The sequence below is a fragment of the Vidua macroura genome, chromosome 21 (genome assembly GCF_024509145.1).
Source record: "Vidua macroura isolate BioBank_ID:100142 chromosome 21, ASM2450914v1, whole genome shotgun sequence".
NCBI lineage: Eukaryota > Metazoa > Chordata > Aves > Passeriformes > Viduidae > Vidua > Vidua macroura.
In genome coordinates, this window is record NC_071591.1 from 7328782 (window position 1) to 7344224 (window position 15443).

The 15443-nt window shown below is 45.7% G+C and overlaps 1 long non-coding RNA gene across 2 annotated transcripts; it reads right to left on the reverse strand.

The window, feature by feature from the left end:
• Positions 1–3912: 3912 nt before the first annotated feature.
• On the reverse strand, positions 3913–15152 carry LOC128817790 (uncharacterized). 2 transcript variants are annotated; one of them, XR_008440296.1, is made up of 4 exons: positions 14929–15152; positions 6063–6141; positions 5682–5906; positions 3913–4364 (listed from the first exon to the last, which is right to left on the reverse strand). It is a non-coding gene; the product is annotated as an uncharacterized LOC128817790 (long non-coding RNA). The 2 variants fall into 2 exon arrangements; XR_008440295.1 differs by lacking the exon at positions 6063–6141.
• Between the last annotated feature and the right edge of the window lie 291 nt (positions 15153–15443).

The window sequence follows — 15443 nt, forward strand, 5'->3', positions numbered from 1 at the left end:
CTATCCCAGGGTGCTCCCAGTCCTGTCCAACCTGGCCTTGGGCACTGCCAGGGATCCAGGGGCAGCCACAGCTGCTCTGGGCACCTGTACCAGGGCCTGCCCACCCTCCCAGGGAAGGATTTCTTCCCAGTATCCCATCCAGCCCTGCCCTCTGGCAGTGGGAAGCCATCCCCCCCTGTCCTGGCACTCCAGGCTCTTGGAAACAGTCTCTCTCCATCTTTCCTGTGGCTCCCTTTGGTTACTGGAAAGCTGCAATTATGTCACCCCTAAGCCTTCTCCTCTCCAGGTGAACAATGCCAGCTGTGCCAGCCTTCCCTCCCAGCAGAGCTGCTCCATCCCTCTGATCCCCTGGTGCCTCCTCTGGATCTCTGCAGCAGCTCCAGCTCCTCCCTGTGCTGGGCCAGGGCTGGGGCAGCTCTGCAGGTGGGCTCTCACCTGAGCACAGGGCACAGGGGCACAATCCCCCCTGCCCTGCTGCCCACGCTGGGCTCAGCCCAGGGCAGGGGGTTCAGGGCTGCTAACACACTTACACTTGCAAGGACTTGGGGTTTACACTGCAAGGGACAGGAATCTGCTCTGTTCAAACACCCTCTAACCCCACACAATTAACCTCAGCAGCCACAAATCCCTGCTGCCCATGCCAGGCACTGGGACTGCTGGATAAGCCCTTTGCTAAAACCAGCCTCAGGACTTCTGGACTGAATAATAAGAATTCCTGCAACTTGTATTAACTGAGGAAGCATTCCATTAATCTTACATACAGGTGACCTAACCACCAGCCACAGCTGCCTGTGATTAGCCAGGATCATTTTTGTGCTGGTAACTAAAATTCAGAGCCCCTGCAGCCCAGCCCCTCTGGGCAGTGATAACTCCTCCTGGGTGGCTGCTCAGCGAGGAACCAACACACAGGCAGGGGATTCAGGAGCATTTTGTCAAAGAGATGCAAAAAGGAAGGATCATTTTAGGCTGATTCACCTCTGTGTGTGTGTGTGGGCGTCTCTAAATTGTGTGTGCATATGTGTGTCTGTGTGTTTGCCTTGACTGAGTGAATCACCCTACCTGTTACTGTGTAAAACAGCAAACATTAGTAAAACCCATAATAAGCCTAGTGGTGGTGATTCAACCAAAGCTAGCACATCTGTCACTGAGCAGCAGACTGCCAGGCTTTTCATCAGGGGAAATACAATTGAATAATAATGTAGGAAAGGTAAAGCAGCTTCAACAGAGCTTTCTGCCAAATTAAATACAAGGTGCGCTAAAGGAAAGGGAATAAAAAAAAAAGCTGCACAAATGTACAACCCTGCTTGAATAGAAATCCCTCAGTCCTGGGGACTCCGTGGCTGAAGACACATCTGCAGTGTGAGCAGCTTGCTCGGGGCTGGGGGTGGATGTGGGTGGATGGCTGAGCACTGAGGGTGCTGACAAACGTCCAACTCTGGGAACACGGAGCCCTCCCTGTGCCAACAGCCAAATGAGGAATTGAAGGGGAGGAGGAGATGGGCTTTTTGACTAATATTTGGAGGCCTGATTCTCCAGTGCCATCTGGTCACTTGGCAGTGCTCTTGGCAGTGCAGAGGAGACTTAACCCCATCCAAAGTGGTCTCAGAGGGATTTCCCTGTGGTAAAAAGTCCTTTGATGGCAAACGAATTCTGCAGTGCTTGCAGGAGACACTAAACCAGAGAGAAAAGACAACATTGCTGGAGGCCCTCTCCCCAGCCTTGGCTCGTCAGAGAAAGCCAAAGAAAGGGAAGGATGGGATGAGATCCTGGCCAAATCACTGCCTTTGAGCCTTCTTGGTGGGTCAGAAAAAAACAAACAAGAGCCATGGGGTGGGGGGAACAAAGCCAAGATCTGTGGAGCCAGAGGAGGATGGCCCTTCTCTCACCCCCACTCAAGGGCATGGGGACCTCAAGCTTGCTCAAATCCAGAAATCTCAAGGGCTGCAATGGCTGTTGGAGGCAGCAGCACAGAGTCTCAGGAAGCAGCCACTGAAGAGGCCTTCCAGGCACTTCAGGGGTGTGTTATGGTGGCAGTGCCACTTCTCAAGCCAGCCTTCTGTACCCCCACATCCTTTTTGTACTGCCATGGTTGTTCTAAGGGCCTTTGATGGGGGTAACATTGTGAGTGACCCTGACTTGTTTCTGCCAGAGTGTAAATAAGGATAATGGGCCATCAATCCATCAGCTACAAATGAAACATCTCTGTAAAGACAAAAAGAAAGGAAGAAGAGAGGCCTGTGGTGTAGACACTTTCCTGTCTGCAGAGGTACTCTTTTGGGGCACTTCATTTTAAACATCCATTTCCTTTACATTTTCTCTTTCCCTTGTACACAGAACATTTTCTTCTATTTTGTTTTTGTTCCCATTTACTTCTTTCTCTTTTAACCAGAGGGGCAATAAAAATCCCAACACCTTTTAAGCACTTGTGTTTATCATTCGCTCAGCTTTGAAAAACCACTGCAGGGCTGGAGATAAAACCACACACACGCACACACAAATATCCAGACCCCTTCTGGCTGGAGTGAGAGGCTAAATAAACCCTTTGGACTATTTAGAGATGAGACACATTTGCAAAAGCTCTGACCCAAAACCCACAACAATCAGCACAGCCACAGGTCTCCCAGGCTGAAAGGAAGCTCTCCTGCAAATTTCATTGGAAAACGTGCCTTGCAATCACCTCTCCCGAGCTCATAAGCAGCCGTGCCAAGCAGTTCCAGCTGAGTCACCACTGCAGGCCAGTCCGTGCCTCTCTGCTTCTCCCCCCTTTCCACTGCTTTGCAGCAGAAGGATCAATGCCCTCTGCCCAGGCTACCAAACAGGCTGCAAAAATTCAGGCTAATGAGCAGTTATTCAGTGTTAGATTCAGCGTTAGATGAAGTAGGAGACAATAAAGCCCCCAGCGTCCGTGCAGAGCAGGGCTGGGGTGGCTTTCTTCATTCCCTTCACAAGTTGGATGATGATGAGCAAGCAGCCACAGAGAGGCACTGAAAGGTGCCATGGCAATTTCCTGGGGATGGGCAGGATGGTGAAGGACGCCTGCAACAGAGCAATCAACGGAGCAAACTCCCAGGAAGGCAAGGAAAAGGAAAATAAAAGCACCAGTATTTCTGAGTGAGGAGCTTGCCAGTCATACTCATTCATTATTGCATCCTCATGCACATGAATTGCACTTCAGTGCAGGGCTGAATCCCCCCACAGCCAACGCCTCTCTGAAGGGGCTGTGTCACCCCTGCCAGAGCCCTGCCTGTCCCTCCTCCCCTAATTGCAGCTCCAGATTTATGGCTCCACAGTGCCCACTCCTAACCCACCTCCCTCTGTCCATCCAAAAGGAATAATGATAAAGGAAAAGGTTTGGAGCAGTCCAATCCCACTCCTGAGCCAGGGACCAGCCACAGGATCTCACTGCTGGGCAGCTCAGGGTGGGTTTGTGCCACGGGCAGTGGCCAACACCTGACCCTGACAGGGGGAGGGAAAATGAACCTGTAGAGCACTTCAGTCAGGTGTGCTGCAACTGGGAGGTTTGTCCCTGCTTTTACCCCTGTGAGAACTGCAGCTGGAGGAAAGCAAACCTCAGTAAAGGCAGCCACTGCCACCTTTCTGAGTCCACACATCAAAATGCACCATCCACCTGGACGAGTCACTGAGGAGCCCATCAGCACAATTTGGAAGAATTTGACCTTTTTTTCCCCCTCTACAACTAAAAAATTATTTAAGCAACTTTTTCTAAAATCTTTTATTGTTTTTTTTTTTTTTTTAGTTTTTTTTCATTTATTAAAAAAAAATACAGAAGAAAATGCCATTGCTGCTGATTTTTATCCTTCCAATTCTGTAGATTTTGATAATTTTCCAAAGCAATTATCTCAAAATCAAATGGTTTATTGAAGAGAATTAAAAAAACCCCAAACTCATAGGTGTTTTCAGAAGCTGCTGAAACAATTATTTTGTATTTCATATTTGAAAAAAAAGGAAGAAGGAGGAAAGGAAGGAAGTCTAGTTATAGTATTTGTGGTTCCCCTGCCCATCCCAAATGGCACTGTTCTCAGGATCTTCTTAGCTGGAAAATATTGGAGTATCTTCATGCCATGCCATCCAACTGCTTGGCTCCTCTCACAGCAGCCAGGCCTGATGTCCTGTGCATCAGAATCTCAGTTCTGCCTTCAAACATCAGCTCTTGAGGCTGAATCTACCACTAAAAAGATGTTTGGGATCCAAAACTCCAAGTTTTTTGCTCTTCTCTGCCAGAAATGACTTTCCATCAAGCAAGGGAACTGCAACCACCCAACTCACACTACCAAGACTAAAATCACTTTCCAAAATGAGCTCAGTACAGCCTCCAAGCCATGGGTTGGATTTGAACCAGGTTTCTGGAAGAGAAGGATAAAAATAAAAATAAAAAAAAAAAAAAAAAGAAAACAGATGTAGTTTGGAGAAAAACAGAAGCATCTTGTCTCTGTTTTAAAGCAAGATGATTTGCCATGAAATATTACTGCTTTAAGACACATCATTGCATCATTCACTGGTGCTTTCAGACTGTTGGCCTCACCCATTTATTTTCACACAGAGACCAGACTGTAAACCTCTGGGGGTAATGAAAAAGGGGAAAAGAGAAATCATCTGTTTTCCTCTCAATTCTTGCAGATAGATTATACCTCCTTGTATCTCAAAAGAAAAAAAAAAATCTACTTGGGCCAACCCTTTACTTGTACAAACAGACTTGGGGACATCGAGGTGCAAATGTGAGCAAAAGGTTCTCCACGTGCCACATGTTGGCTAATAGCCTGGTATTTTTAAACCAAAGCATTAAAGGATTTTCTGACTGTCTCTTTTGCAAAAATAACAGCACAATTCTAACCCTTCTCACTTCAGTAAGAGGAAAGGTTTAAAAATGCAGCTCCTACATTTACCAAGGCGTGCTGTGCCAAATAAAAGCAATCTTCCATATGCTGGTTTTTTTTTTTTTTTTTCTTTTTTTTTTTTTTTTTTGTGCATTTCATGATTCTGATGTTTTACACCACGATTTTTGTGTGCTCAGGGCTGGCAGTGTTGCAGCAGGGATGTGACACTGTCAGCCCAGACAAGCAGCCTTGTTTTGGGCTGTATTCAGTTCCTTTCCTGGCTCCTGTGGGATTGAAAACTTCACCATCATTCTCACCCAGACATCCCCGAGGTGACCACAGGGCAGGTACAACAACTTGGGGAATCTGAGCCCTCCTGCTGCTGTTTCTCCACAGAATCCTGGCACAGGATTGAAGCAGCACCAGGGTTCTGCTGCTGCATCTTACATGCCCTTAGTGCATTTTAAATATTAAGTAATAAAAATATGTATAAGTAAAGAGTACATCCATAAATAAAGCAAATGTATAACTCACTGAATTATTTCATTACTAGCAGCCACATTCTCTAGCAGAATAACTAAGAGCAGAATTTCTCCTGACTTAGCTTTTCATTATTAAAATACTACCAGCGATTACTTGCAGGACATGCATTCCCAAGCTAATCATTTGAGGATTAATTTTATGTGTGCATAAATAACTCCTGTTTTGACTCAGGGCTTTGAAGAAATGGACTTGACAAAATACACTTGTGTTTGAATACCACTGGCTCAGCCAGCACAGGCACACAGAATTTGTGCTTTTGGACAGCCACGGGAGGATTAATGTCCTTCTTCTTTCCTCTCTCACCTAAAGAAGATGTGGAAGTGTTCCTGGAAATGTCCAAGGCAAAGTTGGACAGGGCTTAGAGCAACCTGGGATAGTGGAAGGTGTCCCTGCCCATGGCAGTGGGGTCAGAAAAAGATGGTTTTTAAAATCCCTTCCAACCCAAAGCACTCTATAATTCTTAGAAACCTCTATTCCACAGTATGCTGAGGTTATTCATTGAAAAGAGCTTGCATCTTTGTTGCCATCCTGCAATAAAAATTCAGAATATTTAAAAGCAGCTTTTGAAATCAACTCCCAAACCCTGTTCCATTTGAGAGAGCAGCCTCTAACCACATATGCAGGAGAGATGTCGTGGCCAAGACACACCACAACAACTTGGATGATGTGAGGACAACTATTGACCTGCTGCAAGGCTGATGAGACATCAGTGCTCCACACGCTGCTGGCACCTGGAAGGGTCGAGCAAACTCATCCCTAGCACCTGCAATAAATTCATTTTTCAATGGCAATATGTTGGCCAAGCCTTTAGGCGTCCTAAAGCCTGTCACAAACACACCCTGCACCTGGCTGGGCAGCTCCAGCTTTCCTTTGCCTCATCTCCTGGGATTTTAAACACTGGAACCATGGAACATTTAGCACAGAAAGGGTTCAGCAAATGTCAGTTACTATAAGTGATAATACATATATCCACTCCCATATTCACACAAACATTTGTGGCCTTACCCCACCACTAAACTTTACAGAAGCTCAAGTTCCATCAGTTTCTAATCTGTTGCAGAAATTATTTCAGAATTGTCAAGTAGGTTATTTCTCACCTCTTTCTCCAAACCAAAATTACTTGGGTGGGAGAATGAATTATACAGAAAATTGTCTGTCTTTTTATATCTGACTCAGGGAAAGAAGTTGAAATTTTTATATTTCTTATTGAATTAAAATTTTAGATATGATTTGTTGCTTAAAATATTTTGTTTAAATTGTGTTGCAACATTACATTTTAATAGGGAAATGGTCCATTTTGGTTACATTGAAGCAGCATAATATATTACAGAACACTGGCCGTAGACATTTATATTTATTATGTCATAATAAATGCAGTTGACATTTATTTAATATATTTTAATTTCATCAAAACAGTGGAATGGCATCAAAACAAAATCTCAATTATTTGTTTCAACTATTCCCAGCTGGACCTATCATTGAAACAGACTCCTTCCAGCAAAATATTTTGGTTTTGACAAAACAAAGATTTTTGGACCACATACTATTTTCTCAAGATCCAGAGTGGAAGATACAAAAAATATCTTTAATATTGGCCATGATCTGAGCTCTGATTAAAAGAAAACGGAGTCAAGTCCATAGTTTTGTTAGCTTTGGTTACAGTGAGAGTGCTCTAATGCAGGCTGGGAATATCCACACCTCTGTGAGATTCTGTGACCTGGGATGGGCATCCTTGAGGAACCCCCTATGACTTAATTCTTGCAGATCTTATTGACTTTCCCATTGGCAAGTTCTGGTCCATCAAATTCAGCATGGGATTTCTACAATCCTAAGCCTGCTAGACTGATCACTAATCTGTGACCTGTCAGATGCCATCAGGATGCAGAGATGTCCAAAGCTCTGGAGATGGTTCACCCCTGGGCAATAAAAGGGCAAAGCTCAGCCACAAAACAATTCTCCATCTTCCTACATCATTAGAATGAAAACAAAGGTTCAAACCTTTATATTTGGCTGTGGAGAAAGGCAACAGAAAGCTCTTCTTTTTTTCCCAGAGAGCAAAACCAGAGGAGTTATTCACTTCCCATCCCCTCCCATCCTCAGTCTCTCCATTAAGCGCAGGGACACTGACAGAATCCAAAAGCAGAAAAATGAGCATCCACACACCTTAAAGGGTACAGACTGCTACTGCTTGGCTGCCAAGCAGTGTTTCTGTGCCTCCAGCACAGTTTGTTTAGGGCAGGATGAGGGGGGGAAAATGGCTTTTGTAGTAAACCCTTCTCAGCATTTGCCTTCAAAGCCTCACCTGCAACCCCAAAGCAAGGGGGGTAACAGCAGTGAGTTCACATTTTGCCTGGATCCACTGAAGAGTCAGCAGTGAGAAGGCCCCTAAAGCCACTTTTAGCTGCTCTAGACCCTCTGCCCTGGGTGCTGCAGGGAGGGAGCTCTGCCTGCTGGAGCTCTCACTGCTGAGACAACAAACAACCCCAGGGCTTTTGGCTCCAGCCAGCACCACATCCATCACAGAACTTCCCTCAGTGCCACTCCTGCCCCTTGTCTCCAGCTGCACTCTGGAATGCTTCACTGCCTTTCTCCTCCCTCCTGGTCACTGCTCTGCCCTGCACAAGGCAGGGGATGGGCCATGAGCAATGTGGCTGTTGTTGTTCTGCAGGGCATGGAGCCCCCACATCTCCCACTGCTCTGAGGGGAGAGCCAGCACTGTCCTCCACACCAAAGAGAGAGCCACGGGGTATTTTATGGCTCTCCTTCATCTCAGAGTCGTGGCCTTTTACCTCAGGCTGTGGCAGCTCTTGAATTTAGATGCTGAGGTCTGCGAGTTCAGTCCCCAGCACTGGTGACTCACACGGCGCCGTCACGTTATAAATCCTGCTGAACTTTGCAATGCAGAGCTGTTTGTAAACTGCAGAGCAGCTCAGCCAGCCCAGAGCTCTCCCCAGAAAATCCAGACAGCTCACCAGGAGCAGGGACTGGAGAAAGCCCCAGGAGCTGGGGATGCACTGCCAGGATGTCTCTGCTGCACTAACACAGGAAAGCTGATGCTTTCCTTTCTCTTACCGTGAAATTCCTTCTGCTTGCTACTCCTACCTGCACCTTTTCCTTTGCTTCCAAATTGGCTTCCAAAGCCAATTCCTTGTCTTGCTTATTCCTTACCTGCACCATTGCCCCAGAGGTGCTGCCTGCAACAAGTAAACAGCAAATAGAAGGGTGACACAGGAACTAGGGCAGCCAGGAGACCCTGGAAGAATGTGTCATATCAGAGGCTGAGGCAAAGGAGTGAAAAAAAGGAGGAGAAAGAGAGAAGGCTGGAAATGAATGCATCTCTTGTCTCAGCGCCCCCATGGTGATGTGAAAAGTCATTAAACACCTCAGCAGACTGGCACAGTGGAGTAAACAGGAGCAGCTAATAGGACAAAGGCACTGGCACTTTATCTCTTGCCTCTCTTTGGGTTCAGAGCAATGAAGGTTTCACATTCTCATGGCAACCTCCTGTGTTTTTAATATTCTCCTATCAGCAAGATAAAATGCTCCTCACTCCTTTCCTTGAAAATTTCTTATTGGAAGAAAACTAAAAAAACTAAAAAAAAAGGCCTTGCTCTCACTGCATGAGGAATTTCAAAGCTGGAGTTGTTTATTTTCTGCCTGTCCCCCCACTTAAGAAGGTTGGTTGGAAAACAGTTTCACTACGTGTCCTTGGCCAGGACTCCCTGCAAAAAGGCAACAGAGGAGCAGCAAGCTTCAACAGGAGAACAACATCTCTAAAAACCTGCAAAGTAATTCCTTCTGGGGCCTTCTGTGAAGAGCAGCAGGGGGACAGAAGCAGAGGAGCTGGAAGTGGGATCAGACAGAGAAAGGTTTTATCATAAGATGTTATTGCTGTAAATAATGCCAATAATTATATTTTGTTTATTAGAAGTCAGAAAGAAAAATCACACTTGAATCTCCACTCTGCTGCATCCTGTGCAGAACTTACTCAGCATCTGAACAGAAAAAAGCCCTCTTAAAAAAATAAATACCCTTGGGAACCTGGCAGAAGGTTCTGGAGGACCTGATTGCACCAGCAGAGACTTCAGGGTGTGCACACTCTGTGTGAGAGAAAATGGATGAAACCTTTCCACTAAACCTTCAGAAAGAGAATCAAATGTCATTTTCCCTGCAATACTCCACCCAAGCCATACACTCAGGCAAGCTCCAGTCCACTGTGTCCTGACTTTTTGCTTACAAATATCTTGTTTGAGCTACTATTCCTTTTTAATATGGATTTTTAGGCAGTTCTTTCTTGTATTGTCCCTTTTCACCAGTAGAAAGTCACCTCTAGCATTCCTCCTGGTGAGTGAACCTCTGAATTACAGGGAACATCTCTGCTATACTTAGAGCAAGTGGTGAAATCTTGAACGCAGATGATTGAGAAATCAGGCATCACCTCTTTGCCCTGAAAGGGGGGTTCATGGAAAGTATAAAACCATGAATATTTTACCCCAAAGTGCAGGTGTGAAACACTTCAGCGTTCATCTGCTGTCCTTGAGCGTGGCAGTGATTGTCCAGCAGGGATGGCTGGCCAGGGAGCAGGGTCTGGGGACAGCCCAGCTGGAGAGCAGCCACCTGCTCCTGTGCCTGTCCTGCAGCACCCCCAGCTCTGCTGCCTTCAGCGCAGAGCACAGGCCCATGAAGTGGATCTTCCAGAGCCCATTCTCTCTCACTACTAGTTTTAATGCTGCTTTTAAAGCCATTTTTTTCCAGCAGGGAAATCATTTTATCTCCAAGGGTGTATATCAGCTCTGCCTTCAGCTGTCCCTCAGCTGCCCGGAGAGCTGACTCCGGGCGAGCTCTGCTTCCATTCCCTACCAAGGACAACAGAGGTTTTGAAGATGCTGATGGTCCTTGACCAGCAGTATTAAGACACTAAATTACGCTGACACGGCCCATAAATCGCTAAATGAGGGACTCCCAGACAGGGATGTGGCGTGAGCCGAATGACTACAAGGGCTGCCCGTTTCCTGGGAAGAGCTGCCACACCAGGGATGCTCCAAGACCCCCTTCTGCCAGGAGGGGACAACATATCACCACAGGGCTTGGTCACTGCTGTGGAGGTGTCCCAGTTGTGCAGGACTTAAGAGGTTTGGCTCTGTTTTCCCGTTAATGCTGGCTGTTATTTGCGTACGTTGGGTAAAGGACAACTCTCTGGGTAGAGGCACACAGAGACAGTCTCCACCTCTAAAAATAGAAGGAAATTACTATTTCTAAAGAGGAGGGAAAGCCTTTAATCGCCTTAAGATTGTGCCACCTGCTCACTAGCAGACAGGAAAATATTATTTGGATATTTCTATTTTATTTGGATTTATACATAAGTTGATAAAAGATCCAAGGCAGCATAGGGAGCTTTTCCCAGAATGAAGGGGATGGGAATATGGTCTAATTTCCAGGAGTGTGTCATGAAGGTCTTGCCTGTGAAGATGAGACAGAACCTACCCTTGGCTAAAATAAAAGCCCCGACAATTACAGTGAGGTAAGACACAAGTTGTCCTGGCTGGAAATGACTCATAATTTCACAGTTTTGGGGCTGTGTGAATAATAAGCCACTACCTGTCCTATTGGCCAGATTGGAAGGGGCTCTGGGCAACCTGGTAGAGTGGAAGGTGTCTCTGCCCACAGCAGGAGATTTGCATAAAGTGATCTTCAAGGTCTTTTCCAACCCAAACTAGCCTGGGATTCTATGAACTGACCTTTATGAATTTCCTCCTTAACTGATATCAGCCAAGGGAGAGCTGAATGTAAAGGACAGACAGGCTGTGCCTGCTATAAAAGCACACTGTGCTCTAACAATGATGTGCTCAAGAACATTTTCTCTTCAAGGAAAGCAACTTTGTCTGAAGTTACCATTAAATAAAGGACAGTGTCTTTCCTCCTTTTAGGAAAATATCAGGGTCTTATGTTTTGATTTAGAATGAGGCAACACAAGGGATTTCTGCTAAGCCAGGGGTTCAAGGATCCACAGCTGACCAAGTTCAGGAGTTTCAGTGGTGTCATGGTACTGGGGGAACATAAATCACTATTTTACCAAAACACTCAGGAATATTTCACATGGTGCACAGCAGTCCTACTTCTGTCTGCTGAGAAATCAACTTAAACTTTATTTTTAGGATATCCTATTTGCTGTTTGCCACAGCTGGAGAAAACCGAGGAGAGAAAAGGCAAATTTTGCTATCTATGATGTGCCTAACTGGGACCTTGTTACAACTAAGAATAGCCCCACCTCCCAGGTCCTGCTTAGGATTGAGACTTTTAAAAATCATAAAATTCCCCCATTGTCAGGATTTCACAATCAAAGCCAAGATATAAGGAAGGGGGTGGGGAAGACACTGAGACACAAGCACTGATGCTCATTTCCTCCCTGCCAGCCTTTCAGATGATGTTTCTCTGCTCCACCTGCATTTTAGGCTGGTAAATGATCCCTTGACAACAAACCTAAGTGTGAAGGGAGAATAGGCAATCTCAATGACAGTGAAGTTATTTTTCCCCACCTAAGCTATGTAAATTCAGATGATCTCTGCAGCTTTCTGGGAGAGAATTATTTTGTTTTGTAGTGTTTAAACTGAAGCAGATAACTACCCATCCCTCTCCCCCCAGCCAAGATTGCAAATGCTATGGGAAAGATGTCCAGAGAGCTGATAGAGTCTGGCATCATTTACTCTGGGTACAGAGTGTAAAGAGGAATAAAAATGCAGACTCAACACTTTCAGAAAAGTACCAGCACAGCAAGAAAGGCAGGCGGACAGATTGCTGGGATAGACTCCTTCTTAGCAACAAGATCTATGGTAGCACAGGTTTTTTGTTTGTTGTATGGTTTTAAGAAGGATGTATTTTTGCTAGGATTAAATAAAAAAGGAATATTCTGCTTTCCCTAATTCTCCGTTACCCTTCATCCACAGAGGTTTGCATTCAGCTTGAGTAGAAGGAGAAAGATTATTTTTATGCTCCAATTTCAGAAAGCCGCTTTCAGTTTGGAAACAGCTGTTAATAACTCCAGGACTGGGGTGGGAAGAAGATTTTTGCTGTGGGAGGAATGAGCTGATCTGGGTCTCAGAAGCTGCTGGCTCCATCCCACCCTGCCATGCCTTCACTAGGCAACCTTGAGCCAGTCTCGTTTGAGCACTGAGGTTTCCCCATCTGTGAAGCCCAGAGAATGAGCGGATTTGCTGGTTTTTCACTGCCCTTTGCTCATCATCAGCACACAAACTTCCCCTGGATTGCAGACACTGCCATTCTCTCTGGATTCCCACTTTTTGGCAGCAAAACCCCCCAAACCTCTGAAACACCAATAATCTCATCCAGAGCAAAGGTGTGCTCAGGGTGGATGTGTGCTGCTGGCTCCCAGGCCAGGCTGTGTCATGGGCAGAAATTTAACATCTTGTTCCTCAGCTGGTGAAATGCACTGCTGAACCTTCCCTGTATTCATAGGAATATCCAGCCTTGCTCCAAGCCCAAACATCTCATAGCTTGACCCAAACACCACCTTCTTCCTTTCCTGCCCTTGTGTTGAAGCATTCCAGGGTTTCACATGGAAACATGGATGCTAGAACCATCCCATGAATCCTCAGCTTTAAAGACCCTTCACACAGCAGTGCACACCTCCAGTCCCACGATGAAAAATCCTTATTTATGCTCCCATTTCAGTTGCACCCCACAGTGCAGTGGGGTGAGCAATTTAGCACTGCCTGCTGATGGGGTGGAAGGAGGGAAAAGGGAATGAACACGACAACATCATCAGTTCTGTGTTGTTGTGTGACTGGGTGTGAAGAGGATGGAAAGTCATTTTCCTGACTTGCCAGCAAGAATGTCTGCAGTCACTGCATTCAGCTGCCCTTCAGCAGAGCAGAATATTTCATCTTTCAATACCATGGACAACATGCCTGATCTCAAATAGAAACTGTCCTTCCTTTTACACATCCCTCATAATAATCTGATTCATCCCAGACAGCTTTTTCCATAGAATGTATCACATGCTGACTCTCACATTCTCTTTTGAAGGCAAAAAAGCATATTGCACCTGTTATGAAATATTCCTTTGATCTAAGGCAAATCATGAGCAATTTGTGTGTGACATTTACTAACTAATGTGCTGAGGGAATATTACTCCTAGAAAAACACTATTTTCTGGTAGTTTCAATATCCTGAATAATGCTATGGCAGTGGTGATTCATCTGGAAAAGGTAACTATTTCAGCATGATGAGCAATATTAATAACAGCACATAATACACAGTGCTTCTCAAGCAGACAGATCCTAAAGCCTACTGCAAACCTTTCCTATAAAGGCCATTCAGTCATTCATTGAATTGCAGGCACCTGCGAGTAAAGGAGGAACCCCATTTCTGTTCTTTCCATACAGCAAAAAAGGAAAAGCAAAGAGGAATTCGGGTTGAAATACTAATAGAAGAAAGAAAAATGAATAAAACAAATGAACCAAGATGAAATCTGACATTGAGTAAATGCTCCCAGAACCTTAAAAAATGTGTATTGGGTCATTAACTGTCCAAAGTGGTCAGTGAAATCCAAAGGAAATATAAATGTGGCATAAACTTTAATTATCACTTCCTTTTAAGTTGTATACATTGCACAGTGACATTATCACTGCCATCCAAGACTTTTCAGGATCCCTAGAAGCTATGTTCTAATACCAAGGTCTTAAATAAAAAAATTAAAAATCTGCTGCAATTTAAAAAACACATGAATGTATGAATGCATTGTGCAAGAGATAAAAATACAGTCACAATCCTTGCCTACAGGAATGATCTAAAGCTTTGATTCAGCAAAGTGCTTAATCAAGCACTTAACATTCAGACAAGCACCAATGCGCTTCCTTTGGGGCTTGGCTACACATGGGAGAAATCCTTCCCCCCAGACTTTGCAAAGCCAACCCTCCTGTGCTCCCATGCTTGTAATCCTCCTGAATCCAGCAGAGGATTTTTAACTAATTGGCTGATCCAGCCAGAGGTGGATTCAGCTTGTTTTGGAGCAAGGTGGTGCAGACAGCTGAGTTCACGTGAGGATGACAGCACCCCAACAGCTATCCCACATTTACACAACATCCAGAGATCAAGGGCACCCCTGTGCTTTACAGTCATGCCAACACCACCTCTTGCCAGCTTTTCTGAGGGGATACCCCCCAAACCCGAGATGCTTTGCTTTTCCAAGGTTGCAGGAGAACACAATGTCCCTGCTTTGTGCACCGTGGTAAGGCACAGGCTTAGGTGAGTGACAGCTTCTAGTTCAGGGCTGGGGAGAGGTGAGTCTGAGAGTGATGGGCTTGTTCAGCCTCGAGAAGAGATGGCTGAGAGGGGATTTCATCCATGTCTGCAGGGAGGGCACAGAGCAGAGAACAGGCTCAGCTCCATGGGCCCTGCAACTGGGCAGGAACTGATGCCCAGCAAGTTCCACCTGAACAGGGGGCAGAACTTCTTCCCTGTGCAGGGACCAAGCCCTGGACAGATGCCAGAGAAGCTGTGGAGTCTCCCTCATTGGAGATTGCAGACCTACCTGGACACAATCCCATGCCAGGTGCTCTGGATGGCCCTGCTGGAGCAGGAGGGTTGGATCAGATGTCCCCACTGTGGTCCCTTCCAGCCTGAGCCACTCTGTGATTCTGAGGCACAGTCTGTGCTCTGGGCAGTGGGGCAGTAGTAATCTCTGTCTTCCTCATGTTGGCTTTTAGAAAATCTATCAGACTTCCAGCCCCTGGGTTGCTCAGTGCAATGATGACACCTTTGAAGATGCACAGGACAGCACTGTGGGTTCTACACTCAGCTGTGACTTCATCAGCCAACAGCAGACTGATCCCCAGGGACAGCCCCAAAAACATTCTGTCCAGCCAACCCAAAGCCAGGCTTCTTTTTTTTTTTTTTTTTAGGCACAGCCTATTTTCCAAAGATATTAGCCTGGTTTTGCACCTCACCTTCAAAGTTCACTCTAAAATCTGGTTTTGGCTGTCTTAGAGGAACCCTGATTTTATTTTCCCGTTAATTTCCCCTGCTCACTTTGCATGCTCAATGCTG